The sequence below is a fragment of the Callospermophilus lateralis genome, chromosome 2 (genome assembly GCF_048772815.1).
Source record: "Callospermophilus lateralis isolate mCalLat2 chromosome 2, mCalLat2.hap1, whole genome shotgun sequence".
In the NCBI taxonomy this organism is placed as follows: Eukaryota; Metazoa; Chordata; class Mammalia; order Rodentia; family Sciuridae; genus Callospermophilus; species Callospermophilus lateralis.
The window spans coordinates 59,359,867-59,376,440 of record NC_135306.1 but is presented as its reverse complement, the minus strand read 5'-3'; positions in this window follow the sequence as shown (position 1 = coordinate 59,376,440).

The following is a 16,574-nucleotide window of genomic DNA, read 5'->3' as shown; positions in this document are numbered from 1 at the left end:
TATTTGTAGGTAAATGGATGGAGCTGAAGAATATAATACTAAGTGAAGTTAGCCAATCCCTAAAAAACAAATACTCAATATTTTCTCTGATATAAGGACACTGATTCATAGTGGGGTTGGGAGGGGACTCATGGGAAGATTAGATAAACTCTAGATAGGGCAAAGGGGAGAAGGAGGAAGGGAGGGGGCAGAGGGTGAGAAAGATGGTGGAATGAGATGGACATCATTACCCTAAGTACATGTATGAAGACATGAATGGTGTGAATAAACTTTGACTACAACCCGAGATATAAAAAAAAAATTTGCTCTATATGTGTAATTTGAATTGTAATGCATTCTGATGTCCTATGTAACAAACTACAATGAAAAAATAAAATTTAAGCACAAATGCGGAGGGGGAGGGCAGTGATGAGGGGGCCCCGGGATACAGCTCAGCGGTGCAATTCAAGGGAGAAAGAAAGATTAGAAACCATAGAAGGCTCTTTTTAGACTTTCCATATATAAATTAAGAATCGTGTACAAATGGAAATGTCTGTGTAATGATCATCAACCCAACCAATATAATTCTCAATTCTGAAAAAAAAAGGAAAAAAAAAAAGAGGAAAACCAGTTGAGCTTGGAGAGCTCAGAGCTCTCAAACCAATTTGTAAAATATGTTGGGATGGAGCCAGGTACACGCCTGTAATCTCAGCAGCTCGGGAGGCTGAGGCAGGAGGATAGCAAGTTTAAAGCCAGCCTCAGCAATTTAGCAAGGCCCTAAGCAATTCAGTGATAAAAATTAAAAAGGAGTAGGGATGTCACTTGGTGGTTAAGTACCCCTGGGTTCAATCCCCAGTACCCTCCCCACCAAGAAATTCTTGGGCTGGGCATTCATAAATTCCACCCTTTATAATGTACAGGATGGAATTCTCTCCTTACTTACTGCATTATATATGATAATTAGAACATTCTAAATATCTAAATATTTATCTATGTGTTAAACTGTACTTTTTCCTCTTTGGTATTTTTTCCCAGCCAAGTCCTAACTCACTAAACCATTAAATAAATTAACTGAACAACTGGATGATATAAAGTAAATCCTAGGATCATTAAGTTCAGTTCTCCATGCCTTATTTAAGAAATATCAAGACAACAATCACTTTTAAAACTTTTCAAAAGTTTAAATCATACCAAAGTGCTACCCTACCACTCCTTCTGCCAAGAATGCAGATAATACTTCTTCCAACCAGAGATTATTTAGAGAATGCAAAACCAAACAATTCTAGGTTTGCTGGTCTAAGCACAATAAATCAGCAGAGAAGTTCTTATATTTACTAACAGGAAACAGATTATAAATGCAAGATGTTTAAATCTACTCAAATCATTCTGAATCATCTTTAATAAAGAGTAGCTTCCTGTTTTGCATTCTAAAGCTAGCATAGCAAATCATCTAAAAGCTGTGACTTTTTTACTCATCCATTCATTTAAAAATGTTTATGAAGCACCTACTCCATGTAAGTGTTTCTCGTGGGTGCTGAAGTTCAGCAGTTAATACGGGAAAGTTGTACCTCCTTGATGTGTACACATAGTTAAAAATATTTTATCTGCAATACTGGTTCCTATTAGTGCTTCAGTAGTCATATATAATCTATTATTGTAGCAGGACATGGTACCTTACACCTGCAATTTCAGCACCTCAAGAGGCTGAGGCAGGAGGATGTCAGGTTCAAGGACAGCTTTGACAACTTGAGACTGCCTCAAAATAAAAAAATAAAAAAAAAAGAGGGGGGGAGGTGCTGGTGGAATGGCTCAGTGGTAGAGCACCTCTGGGTTCAATCCCTTGTACTAGGTTGATAGACAGATTCATAGTTATTTTAGTCACAGACCTCTCATTAATATAAATTTACAATGAGCTATGAGTCAGAGAACCTCTGTTCTTGTCTCATTTCTGCAGTTTAAGTTCCACTGAGAAATCACATAGCAACTCAGAGTTGCAGTTTCATGGTGAAGACTGGATAAATAAACTCATTGCTACTTTCCTTACAAGGTTATTACACAATTAATAAAAATATTCAATAAAGTGATATTGCACTTTGCATTTATATATCCTCAATACTATGCAAATGTTATGTGAATTGCTTTATTTAATACTAATTACACTCCTAAGGTATTAGGATGAAACATTCTCATCACCTACATTTCAGACTGCATTAGGTATGGGTAAGAAACTTGCTTTTCAAATTTTTTGTTTCAAAATGAATGCATTTATTTACTTATTTATGTCCACATGTTACTCTCACCAGTAGTCTGGTAACAATCACTTCCCAGGCTCATCTGAGCCCTTAAAGGCTTGTTTCAGTTTTGTTGTGGTTGGTATAAGGAAGAATCCCTGGAGCCATCTGAGAATTCATTAAAGAGAACTGCCTCAGGGTGACCCCCGAGGTGCTTTAAAGTTTCCCAGCTGGAGGAGATCAGGAATTGTCCAGTTTGGAAGATATAAGCACTAAATATGTCAACAGGATAAAAAAAGAAAAAGAAAAAGAAGGCATTTGGTTGAGAGGCAGCAGGGGGGAGGGAGGAAGTGTTCTCTTGAAAATTTCTAATATCTTAAATGTTAGCAAAGAGGAAACTTGCTTATAACTCTTCCCAGAAATGAAATTCAACAGTTGATCAAGCTTCAAGTTTCAGCAATCAACTGAAAACTCCAGCTGCCCTCCCCACTTCACCCTCCTCAATAAAGATGGTACAACAGATGCTGCCAGCTTCAATTAACTTTTAGCCTTTATTCTTTTATGTTTAGATGCACTTTGTAATGAATATCTGTCACTCTTATTTACTTTACCAGTTCTCCACAATGAAATCCTCCTTCCTTAATTACGCTTTTAGTGTTTGTTCCCCCTACACACACAAAACACATATTTCTTCCTTTTTTTTTTTTTTTTTTTAAATCCTTCTCCCAAGCTGGTATATGACCCCAGTCAATCCAGGACAGATTTCTCCAAACTCAAGGAAAAAAAAAAAAAAAAAAGACTTTTGTTTTTAGGCAAAGAATTCCTACTTTTTTTCAAGCAAGTATCAATAGGATTTTGTTGGAAATTTAAAATATTGTACTGCACCATTAATTTCTTAGTGAGGCTGGCATATAAATATTCACAAACATGTGAGTTTACAAAAACAAAGTACACAAGCATATGGTGGTACTTCCATCATTTTTCAAGAACATGAACTTATATGATTGATTAGCCTTCATCACTTCATCCTCTTGCCCCCCATCCCACATACATGTACAGATGGAAGTATGCATTGTGACTCTCTAAAAACTGCTTGACATCAAAAGGTGTAACAACTTTGATTGCCTCAGTCTATAACTGATATAAAACTGATTTGCATTCAATTCTTTCTCTGAACTGGCCAAAAGATGTGTGTCAGAAAACTCTATTAGTAAAAACTGAATACAGGTATTACAAATGTATGAGGTAAGAATTCTGGGTCAGGCATTCCTGAATTTGAACATTAGTGCTGTAGAGCCATAACATAATCTCTGAGATTTAGTATCCTCATTGGTAAAGCAGGAGAAATAAGAACTAAGCTTATATTTGCAAGGAATAGACATGATTTACATAAAGCATAATACCTAACTCTCCAGTATTTGCTCCCTTACTAATTTGTCCCTTACTGGAGTCACAATATCATGATGATGGCAGTTTGGACACTAATGTTCCAAAAAGTCAAAAATGTAAGGATAAATCCAGGAATATAAAAGCATTGGGAGTTATTACTGATTCACATAACAATTATTTATACCTTGATGTATTTAATAAACTTCCTTTAATTTCATACTGATCATTTTGGCATCCTCTTATGAGAATCAAAAATGAGGTTTGATATTTATTTCATTGATATTTGGGAAATATTTGGGCATTCAGAAAGTATTTTCTTCATTTTAATGACATAAAGTAAGGGTCACCCATTTTACCTGGCTCCTAATGTTGCCTCTTCCTCTATTTATCCATATTGCTTAAAGTCTGTGAGATCCAGTTTCAACTCTGATGGAACTACAACAGTTCCCAGCACACTAAAGGCACTGATAAACATTTGGAAAGGAAAGAAAGGAAAGGGAGGGGAAGGAGAGCTGGGTAGGAAATCTGAACTAAGATAATACCCTCTTCACCTGTCAAATGAGACAAGGGAAAAGGTTATGAAAATTCAAAACCATTATTTATTACTGCCAATGTGACACTTTCAGTCCATCTCTTAACTGAAGTCAACTGCATCAACAGTTAAATGGCTTTCCTATATACTCTTACTATCACATAGGCTCTTTCAGAACCCTGGAACTTCCAGCAGGACACAGATTCACAGACCAAAGGGATTACTTGAGGTAACTTACAGGTCCAAGTCTGAGTATAGAAAACAGAAGGAAAAAGTCTACTTCAGACCCATTCACACATGGCCTGACATTGTTTTTCTGAGTCTCATACCATAACAACAGGTTTCATGAACTAGATAGCCAAGTTCTAAATGACCCCAAAATAAAACAATTCACAGTTTTCTTTCTAAAAGACACTTCTTTGCCCTAGAGGCAAAGAAAAGGAACATAAAGGAAGTGAAAGGAGATGTTCAGATGGATTAATTGCAAAGAATTTGGGTGCATAATGGAAATCTGGATTTGCATAATAACTGGCTACATTCTTTCAGCAGTGATGTTCTCAAATGAGGCAGAGCATTCCTGTAATCCCAGCAGGAGGATCCCAAATTCAGGTCAGACTCAGCAACTTAGAGACCTTTTCTCAAAATAAAGGGCTAGGGATGTAGCTCAGTGGTAGAGTGCTCCCAGCAAGGAGGTCTGAAGGGGAGAGTGGGTTTGGTTATTTCTGATTATAATTTCTACTTCTACTTTCTTCCTTCCAAGTGAATTGGTAGAGCCTAAAGCTTTTTTTTTTTCTTTTTTTTTTTTTTTTTTTTTGTCAGAAAAGGTTTGGCAATCCACAGCTGACATTCAGCAACCTTTGTGTCCTTAACTTCTTTCAGCCTCTGTTTCCTCATACTTAAACTGGAGAAAATTTTTATACTTACCACCTCAGGCAATGAAAAGATTTAAACAAAAGAACACATGTGAAGCAACTGATATACCGTGGATTTGCAGCCAATGTTAGCTATGATTTTTATTTATGAATGGATGAGTCATAAACCTGAGAAGTGTTTGTAAGGGGAAAAAAATCTTTTTTCTATGAACTAAACAAATGCATACCTTACATAAGATGAATAAAAATCCATACCATAGTTATTAGGCTTACCCTGTAATTTACTTAGCCTAAAGGAATAAACAGCTTCTAATGAATCCTAAAGTCAAATGGGATTAGTTTTGCCAATGAGAAAAACCAAATTCAATGAGAGTCCTCAATACTCTACTCTTTCCAGATCCTGTTAGCAATTATAGCTTACAACATTATTATCCTGAACCTTTGAATTCCTTATATTCATATTTCTATCATAAAAATTATGAAATACTTTTTAGTAGTCCTAGGCATCATAGCAACTTTTTGGCAGAAAAAAAAAAGGAGAAAAAAACCAACAGCTAAAATGTCATGTCAAAACCCATTTACAGCTAAAATATATTATATAACATACAGAAAAACTCTTCTTTTTTATTTATTGAACTTTTTTCTTATGTTTGAAATCCATCATGTCTCTGAATAATACAAAAGTACAGGCACTTTAAAACCAACAATCCTAGCCAGAGAAACATGTTAACAGCCAACTGATCCATCTTAACTGTACATGTGGGGCGAATTTTTTCTTCATCAGAATACTTCACTGAGCTGAGGCTGTAGCTCAGTGACAAAGTGTTTGCCTATCATGTGTGAGGCATGGGATAAAAATAAACAAATAAAATAAAGGCAAGCTATCCATATACAACTACAAAAAAATTTTTAATGAAAAAAAAGAATGAAACTACTTTCCAATTTCAAAGAACTTGAGTCCTGGCCACCTTTTACTGCATTGGGGAAAAGATGACTAAGGAATGATCCTTGGTTGGTCATGAAAAGCTTAAGCTGTTAGAGAAAAAAGATAAATAAGCCTATAAAATAGGTGTGTAGAATAATGACCTCCCAAATCCTGTAACATATATTTTTAGAAGCAAATCCCAATGGCCAAACCCAGTTAGAAATTTGTTTTCCAGTTCTGATGTACAAGAAGGAAAAGAAGAAGAAGCGCAGAAGGGACTGTATCATCCTGTTGGTAGAGACTTCTCCCTTTAAGAGACCTGAGCTCATCAGATCAGAGTAGTGGGATTAGAACCTGCTCCTTACATATGTTACCTGGGAAAATTAAAAGGACTAAAGGAAAACTAACCAAGGTTGTATTCCTTCAGGTCTAGTTCCATTTAATTTCACAGAAATCTACAAGGTTAGCATGATCCAAATTACAGCACAGAAACTAAAGTTTAGAAAGATTGAAGAGCTCAACTCCACAAAGCAAGTCAGAGCTATAATCAGAATTCTCCACTTAAAGGTTCAGGTCAGGTGGTCTCTCTATAAAAACTATATCATGGATATTAGTATACTCCAACACCAACAATGAAAATGAAAATCTTATGGCATGTCATCTTTATACAATAATCATGGCTTTAAAAAAATCCAGTGCCTCGGTAATTTTGGAAAATGACTACAAAAAAAGCAAAGGAAGATTGAAAATTTGAGTAAAAAGAGAAGGAAAATCTTTTGGATATCAATGGCATGATCTAAGGCATATACTTTCTGTGGTAGTTTAGGAGCTAACTGATCCATCTTAACTGTACATATAAATATCACACTTTCATTTTCAAAGACTTATAAATGGCTGATATCACCAGGAAATTGGTTTCAAAATTCAAACTACAATTGTATGTTTGTTTTAAAAAACCACAAAACTTATATTCATGTGTAATGAACAGATTCAAAATTACCTCTTACCAGAGCACATCTAAGAGATTTAAATACTACCTGCCACACTCAAACGAAACCGCCTTACCCCTTCTACATTAACTTCCATGAGTCATGTAGCTTAACAAGTACATGCTCTGAGATTACCTGCAAATATCAAGCAAGAATTGACAGTTTTCCTAAAATTAATTGTATATGTTTAAGGTAATCCAATATTATCATTTCACATCTTGCATGGTTTAAGAGATGGCATAACCACTGTCCTGTAACTAACAAACTGAGATTCTCCTCACACTTTTTATGCACAACATCTGATTAAAAGGTTGTGACAGGACAGATATTTGGATTACTATCAAAAACATTTGAAAAACCACTTTGCACAAATTAAATATTCCAACATACTCCCTCCAATGGCTGCTCTTCTGAGATCTACTATAATGGTGCCAGAAATATGTTTGCACTGATATAACTTAGTCGATAGAAATAAAAACCTAATTGTGTCACAGGAGTAACTAGGACAAGTAGAATGCAGGAACACCCATGAATTGCCTTTGTTCCATCACAATTACAGTGACAAAAATATTTATGTTAAGAGAATAGCTGCTGACACTGAAAGAAGTAGGAAGTAAGGTTTCAAAAAGATGAAAATAGAAGCTGTGAGCTTTCACAGACTGTAGGTTTATTTGAAAATATGAACCACTGCACCTACCCAGTCAGTACTAATGAACACTATAATCACTATAATCAAATAAACAAAGCAACTACACATTAGGGGAGATCTGAACTATTATTTAGAAAGTTTCACTAGGTTTCTGTAGGGGTAATTTTATTTGTGAACGGTTAATAAATCTAGAATAGTATTTTTTTAAAAAGGAATTTTACTTTTTAATATGAATTTGATCAGAGCTCACCCGATATCTTAATCATCCCCCTTTTAAGTAAGTTTATGGAATAAACACAAAATATCTTTCACAGTCCTTCAGAATATGATCTTACAAATAATTCTAACAAGTCTAGTTGGCTCCTTGGTTCAATTTCATTTCATGCCCATGGTCCTTCCATGTTAGAGGTATGATCTCCCTTAAAAAAATACACAATGGACATGGCAGGAATGGTGTGGGGACAAAGGGCAACATGGGTCTTAATAATGTATTCCACTGACCACATCAGTTCACCATTAAGTTAGAAACCTAAATTTCAAACACTGCTAAGGAACATCATATGCATCCTGCACAGAGTGGTGAGAATCCCTGACTGACTTCCTCCTGCTCTTCATCCTAAACCCACTTTAAACCTGACTGTATCAGCTGGTTTTGCCTCTTTTCTTCCAAAAGCATCCCATTCGAATCTCTAAGTGATTTGGATTTGAAAGTATAAAAGGATCAAGTATAGGATGCTACCATATAGCTTCAAAAGGTGTTTCTTTAGTTAAAGGGGAACAGCGTGAGAGCAAACGGAAAGAAAACACAGTCCTGCTCCCATTTGCTTCCTTCACCATAATCTTGCTCTGTAAAGATGATGTATCACCAGGCCTTTCTTTCATGGTAAGCACTTTGGAGAAAGCACTAAGCCAATTCCACATTCATTAACTTTAAAATGACTGTAATGAAATACCAAATGCAAAATTTATCTGCCAGTAGAATTTTAAAAGCATATGTTGCTTCTTTTTGCTTCCATGGGGAAAACCCTAAAGAATATAACCAAGTGTACAAACTTAAAGTACACTACAGAAAACCCCAGTGACATTCAATAGTCCTTGTTAACCGGCTGGCCCACTGTACTTATGTAAATCCAAGTTGGTGATGATAATAAACTCACAGACTCGATACAAAAGTAGTAAACGATCAAAACATTATTTTGATGCTATAAATTATTACTGAACTTTAATAAAACATGAAACGTATGTATTCCTAAACCAATGTTTTTCAAGATGCAGTTGTTTTTCACCTGCATTAGATGGATACTAATAAAACTTGGATTCCTGGGACCTAACTGGACTCATTGCATCAGGCTCTCAGGCTATACAGACTTGAAATATTCATTACCAAAGAGTTCCCATATGCTTCATAAGCAATTAACTACCAATGAGTCCTGCATTAACAGAAGGAACTTCCTAAACACAGAGAGATGATGTAATACTATAAGAGATAATTACCCACACAAAGTAAAAGTACCCATTTGCCACAGAACAAAAGAATCAAAGGAAAGCCAGAAACCACAGTTCAGTAAAACTAAAACACACCATAAATGACATTTCCAAGGTCACCAACAAGCTCTTACATTGTTCAAACTCAAAGCCACATCGCCTGACTCTAGTTGGTAGCCATTGTAGCATCCTCCACTTCAGATATCTATTATTCTGGTTTAAATATAAGGGGTATGGGAAGGGCAGCAGAATAAAATAGACACTAGTATTGCTGTATGTATATACGTGTCTGTATGACCAATGTGATTCCGCAACCTGTACACTTGGAAAAATGAGAAATTATACCCCATTTGATTCAAATGTATGATATGTCTAGATCATTGTATTGTCATGCGCAACTAATAAAAAAAATGAATAAATAAATAATAAAAGGTGTCCCTGAAAACCTCATGTGTAAGACACTGCAAGAATTTTCAGAGGTGAAATGATTGGGGTTGAGAACCTTAACCTAATCACTGGGCTAATCCACTGATATGGATGAACAGGTAGTAACTGTAAGTAGGCAGGGTATGGCAGGAGGAGATAGGTAACGGGGGGCATGCCCATAGGTTTATATTCTGTCTCTGGAGAGCAGAGCTCTCTGTTTCCTTGTTGCCATGTTGTGAACTGCTTTCCTCCGCCACACCATTCTCCCATGATGTTCTGCCTCCTCTGGGGCCTGGAGTTATGGAGCCAGCTATCTAAGGACTGAGACTTCTGAAACTGTGAACCAAATAAACTTTTCCTCCTCCATTTGTTTTTGTCAGGTCTTAGGATCACAGTGACCAAAAAAAAAAAAAAAAAAAAAAAAAAGCTGACTAAAACATTTACCAAAAAAAAAGTTTAAAACACTGGTTACGCTGGGTGTGGTAGTACTCATCTGTAATTCCAGCTACTTCTGACACTGAATGAGGAAGAATGTAAGTTCAAGACCAGACTCAGCAACTTAGCAAAATCATGTCTCAAAATAGAGAATTAAAAGGGTTGAGGATATAGCTTAGGTGTAGAACACACATGGGTGTTTACCACCTCTAAAATTAGTTGTCTAAACTTCACATTTTAACTTTCTGAAATATTTGCTTATTCAAGTTACTGAAACAATATCACCACTGAATGTTTAAACAGTTCTTTAACCAACCAAAAAATGCTTCCAAGTTTCTGATAGTTCCCTGACACAACAGTGTAAGGGAGCCAAGGTAGGCATCAGCATCTCCATCTTACAGATCAACTGAGATTTGCAGGGGCTTAGTGACTTCTCCAGAATCTATAGCCTTAACAATAGGGCCAGTGATCCAGTACTGACCATCTCTTTTGAAGCTCAGCCTTCATTCCATTTATGCCTCTCTGGAATGTATAAAAACTCTCAGTTCAATCACTGACTTTTTTCCACTTCTTATATCCAAATGGATAAAACAGATGTTAACCTCTGCAACCACCATGATCTCTGGGCACATGCCTAAAACCCTGTTTGGTAGCTACACATTATCTCCATGGATTACTATAAGGTAGCTGGTAATGGTTTACTGTGTGTACAAATCCAGCAGATATAACACTGCTGTCAAGAGCCAGTGTTCATTGTATTATCAGTTTCAGCCGGGTAATTTGATATGACGGGTGTGAGACACAAGCTACAAGTCTCTCCTTCTTAAAACAATAATTGTGAGCCTTTATTCTTCACCAGGAATATCAAGGTCATTGTCTGGATCAAATCTAAAAGGGAGCTTCCATCAACAGATGTCGTAAGAGATAAGTACCAATTTGACATGCTCTTGTAGAACTATCACCTGCTATCAGAGCTGCTATGACAGCTGTGTAGTAAGACAATGTGGGCTGATTCATCAGTCCTCTGGGCCCCAAGTGCTCCCCTAATGGATATGACAAACATATGCCTCACTGCCATACAATGGGTATGTATTACTATAGGGTTATTTGTATAATGATCCAATTAATCAGTGTTGATAGTCATGTGTTTTTGTAATTGTTAGAAAGCCAGAATTGCATAACTGTACTGAACAACTGTATCTTTGGCCATAGTATGAACTTTGAAAAGAAAGACTATTGCACATCACAAAATCCTTCAAAAATATAAATAACACATTGACCTCCTTGGCTTCAATGTGATATTTTCTTCGCCATGTAGAGGTTTTCTCACTCCTTCTTAGAAAACTCCTACTTAGCTTTTGAAAGACTCAAAGTGTCATCTTGGATTCAAGTTCCCTGCTTCTGGAGCCTTGACTGGAATTTTAAGGAAAAATTCAAACCAAATAGAGATTAGGGTGGCCTAAATAGCTCATATCACTCACTTTTAGCAGAAGCAAATCTTCAGCATCAGCTGACAACCGCCATACATAAATGTGCTCTCAGGGTTATAAGCATTTAGTGTTTAAGAGAAGTGGGAGATCTGAATTTTTATTTGCCATTCTCTAATTTTTAAATATTGTCAACCCTTGTTGTTTGGTTCCCCTAAATGTAGAGCTTGTCAGTAATTTATTTCATAAGTGATTCCAAGAGAGAGAAAAATAGAGGCAAAGAAGAATCTACCAGGAGGTGTTAGCAAGTCCTGGAGCTCCCAGATTCTTTGCCATAGATGAGGGAAAGCAGGGATAGTCATCCCCCAGCTCCTGTCCCTTGCAGGCTGTTCCTAGGAATGAGAAATCCCCTACACTTACCAACTGGACTTACCAAAGTATTCACTGGGCCTTCTCAGTTGAGCAGAGCCCTAATCCTAAAGACAAATACTGGCCAGGTGCACACCTATAATTCCAGCAGCTCAAGAGCTGAGGCAGGAGGATCAAAGCTAGGCTCAGCAACTTAGCAAGGCACTAAGCAACTCAGCAAGACCCTGTCTCTAAATAAAATATTAAAAAGGGCTGGGGGTGTGGTTCAGTGATTAACACAGTTTCAGAGGTCTCAATTCATAGATGGCAGGCTCCATTTCTCAGGGATCAAGGTGAGGCTGAAGAGTGTGGCAGAGGAAAGCAGCTCACATGATGATCAGGAAGCAGAGAGAGACTCCACTTGCCAGATACAAATACATACCCCAAAGCCACGCCCCCAATTAACTGCTTTCCTCAGCCATACCCCACCTGCCACTAGTCACCACTCAATTAATCCTATGAGGGATTAATTAGATTAAGGCTATAACTTTTTCACATTGTCTCACACATGAGTTTTATGGGGGACACCTCACATCCAAATCATAACAAAACTACTGAGGTGGGACACAGTCAGTGTGACTGAAGGTGAAGGTGACAGAAAGGATGTGACTTAGAACCCAACAAGCAACTATCACAGCAGCTAAACAAGCTGCAAACATAGTGTAAGTCACGCAATTAATGGACATGGTTGGCTTATGGACTCCATCTGTTTTTCAAGTTCAGGAAAACCTGACTGCCTCTCAGAACCAGACCCTCACAGGGAAGCTCAACACCCCACCAACACCACATCAGCATCGACATCACTGAACTGTACCACTGACAGGCTGTGTAGACCTGCAATGAGCACCTAGAAGAGACTCCACAGCCTGTCCATTATGCACAGCACCCAGTTCAAGGTATGCTGATTGGATGAGCTCAGAGAAAAGGCCTATCAGTGTTTGTGGAACTGAATAAATGAATATTATATAATTCTTAATAGAATTCTGTCAGCTACAACTATAACCTAAACCCAAGCAGGAGAAAGCGTCCTAAAGTCACCAAAGAACAGAATAATCATTTCTTAATCCCTACCCTAAAGAGCCTTAGAATTCAAAGACATTAATCGCTAACAAAGCCTTCCTGTGAAGGAAAAAAAGCCTTCCTGAGAAGGCTGCCATATTGCCTCGATTATTAAAATTATTTTTTCACAACATATTTTGGGGGGAGGACAGGGGTACCCGGATTCTAACTCAGGAGCACTCAACCACTGAGCCACATCCCTAGCATTATTTTGTATAGTTTATTTAGAAACAGGGTCTCACTGAGTTGCTTGGCACCTCGCTTTTGCTGAGGTTGGCTTTGAACTCGAGATCCTCCTGCCTCAGCCTCCCAAGACACTGGGATTACAGGCATGCACCACCATGCCCAGCACAATGCATGTATTTTTTATATTAATCAAAAAATTTAAAAAATTACTTCTTCCCCAGAAAAACAGAAACAGGAGTAATTCGGTTTTATCATCTAACTACTACTAAAACTGTGTTTTTCTTATTTGTGACCTAGAAATTCACCTTCTTTTCCATACAAACCCTGTTTTGATATTAGTAATTTTCTGTATGGCTCTCAGTACACTTCAATTTGAAAGACATCTCCTCTAGTTGGGAACTAAAGATTCAAAGACCTGAGTGACAGATCTGCATAGGAAAACTTCAGGAAGATTAACACAGGTGGAATCCAAAACACGACATAAAGATGGAGGTTCTCCTTATACCAACTGAGTGGGTACCTCGGCATAAATAGCAAAGCAGGCCACATGTTCCTATCCTACATATGGTGCAAACAAAACAGAAAAACGAAGAACTCATTACAGAAAGCCGAATGCATAAATGACAGTATCCCCAACAGATTTCCATTCTTTAAAAAGAATGAAGAAAGATGTCCTATTTTACAAATTTGCAGCATTATTTCTGGCAATGATTAGATAGATAAATATAGAAATTTATACATATGCATATACCTACACATACATATATAAATATTTTAAAGTACAGCAATCCCCCCTTATCTTTAGGGATAATTTTTAAGATCACCAGTAGATACCTGAAGCCATATAGAATACTGAACCCTATACACAAGCACTGCAGCACCATGACCATCTCTCTGATATGTGAGATGACTACTAAGTGCCCAAGGGGTAGGTAACATACACAGTTTGAATACACTGAACAGAGGGATGATTCTTGTCCTTGGGCAAGACAGAGCAGGACAGTGAGAGATATCATCACACTCCCATAAAAAAAAAACTTATGAATTGTTTATTTCTGTAATTTTCCACTGAATATTTTTAGATCACAGTAGACCATGAATAACTGAAACTGCATAGAATGAAACCACAGGTAAGGGGGAACTACTGCCTAAGAAGCTATATGAGCAAGTTCTTACAGGATCCAAACTCATTCTTAAGTTAAAAATATCATTCATACAACTAAAATGGCAAGGCACTTAGAAACTCAGTGAGACCCTATCTCTAAATAAAATACAAAATAGGGCTGGGGGTGTGGCTTAGCGGTTCAGTGTGCCTGAGTTCAATCCCCAGTACCAAAAAAAAAAAAAAAAAGTTGGAAAAAGTTTCCATGTTATTGCTTTGAAATATTAAGAAAACCCTGCATTGGTATAGTTATGTCTGTATTTCCCAATGACTTTTACTTTCATAGGAAGAAATAATTTCTATTGATGATAAACAACCTAACAGGTTCTTTAAAGATAACATGTACAAATACTTAAGAAAGATGAACTGAGAGGGGAAGAGGAGAGGCTGGACAATGTTTGATAGGAGTTTCATAAACTGACTACGCTCCAATCTTCCAATCCAAAGTGGAAGACCATGTGGACCTTTCACCCATTGTACTAAGGGAAATAGCCAATGATACTGCAAGGTGATAAATATTACAAACTCTGACGAGGACCAGATGGGGCTTGAAGACGAATATCATATAAAAACATTTTTTCGAAGAAAGTAATGGTCTTATAATGAGAAACATTGTTAAAAAGAAATCGAGTTGCCCACATCTTGAGGAAGACAGAATACGGAGTAATAACATAGCTTGATGCAGACCCAGTCCTGTCACTATAACCTAATCTCCTCTGATAGAGTGACTAGCCCAGTAGATCAAGGGGAAGAAGCAAGTGACGATTTATATTTGGGTTTTCACAAAGCTTTTGATTCTGTGCTTCATGACATAATCATCAATAAACTGAGAAAACGGGATCCACCTGCATAGCTATGAAGCGGCAGGAAGGTCGGGCCTGGTGAGGAGCGATCAAGGAAAAAGCGTCCGCCTCAAAAGAGCATAACAAATGGGCTCCACTGTGGTCAATTCTGGGCTGTGCTCTGGTGGACATTTCTCATTAATGACCTGGAGAGTGGAATAATTAGCACCATCATTACGTCCACACGTGAGATCAGACTAGGAAGAAGGGTTTAGAGAAGGGAGGGAAAGAGGCCAGAGGGAGTCACCAGCCATTAAGGAATAAAGTCTCAGAATTCAGAATGACCTTGAAAGTTGGAAAGAGAAGCCACCAAACAGAATGCTGTTGAGAAATGATGCAGTGTTTGCTATTCCTTCTCCCACTTAACTTCTCTCTTCTTCCACCCAAGGTGAGACCCATCCTCTCAGTTGGGGAGCTAAATTTATCCACTTGTTAAATATACAAGAGATGCCCTGCCAAGTTCTCGGGATACTTTGTTAAGCGATAAAGTTCTTATTTCTAATGTCACAGAAATAATCTGTTTATTGAGGAAGAAATTTAAAAGGAAAGAAAAAAAAAATATTTCCAGGGAAGTCTTCCTTGATCCTGGTTCACTCTTCTCTCCCTCTCCCAGTTGAGTTAGTTACTTCTCTCCAGCTCTTCCATGTTTCTCAGCCTTCCTCTGTCACAGAACACAGGAGCATAATCAGATTTATTTATTTGTCTCCGCTCTAAATTGCTAATCTGTTAAAGAGCATGGGCCATGGATTAGGCATCTTTGCATCCCCAGAGCACCAGAGCACAACACCTGACACATAACGAATGCTCAGTAAATGCTTATTGATTCAGAACTGAAAACAAATTCTACACAGCAAAGAGGGCTTTATGCAAGTATTTTCAAAAGGCTAGGGGTGATGCCCTGAAACTGAATAGTTCATGCCCTCCACAGAGCCAGAAAGTCAAAGTTATAGATGTAGAACAGGGCATCTTCTGCACATGGGGTCACTTCATATGCAGGTAAGTGGAGAGCAAATGTACAGAACAAGTGAGGACAGATGGCCAAGAGTGCAAGAATGTCCTGAGGGAGAACTGCTCTAAGTAGAGAAAAGAAAAACGGGGAGACTCACTGGAAGAACGGAATGTTGGGGGTGGAAGGGGGCTGTTCAGAGAACCAGGAAAATCAGGGAGATTTTGGCTCACAACCTGAAGCCAAAGTCAGTAAGGATGTCCCAGAAAGAATGAGGGCAGGAGCACCTAAAGCAGCAACTAAGGAAGAAGAAATACCCAGGGAAGAATCCCTGGAAGACACAGCAAGCCAAAATGCATTGAGATTGTGAGTGGAAAAAAAAAAAAAAAAAACAACCATCCAGGGGCAGAGAGAAGACAGGGGTTTGGGTTTGGGGAGCACAAAGCCAACTCTGACGCAGATGGTTCAATGGTCTAAGTAAGCAAAAAAGAAGCATTAAGAAGAGCAGAGACACAGAGACACACACGTGCACATAGCACAGTTTATTTGGCTAGTAAGAGATATACTATGTCTACAAAGATAATAAAGACTGGTTAGAAAAGATACTCTTCACCATTTCACGTTTGTGTGTA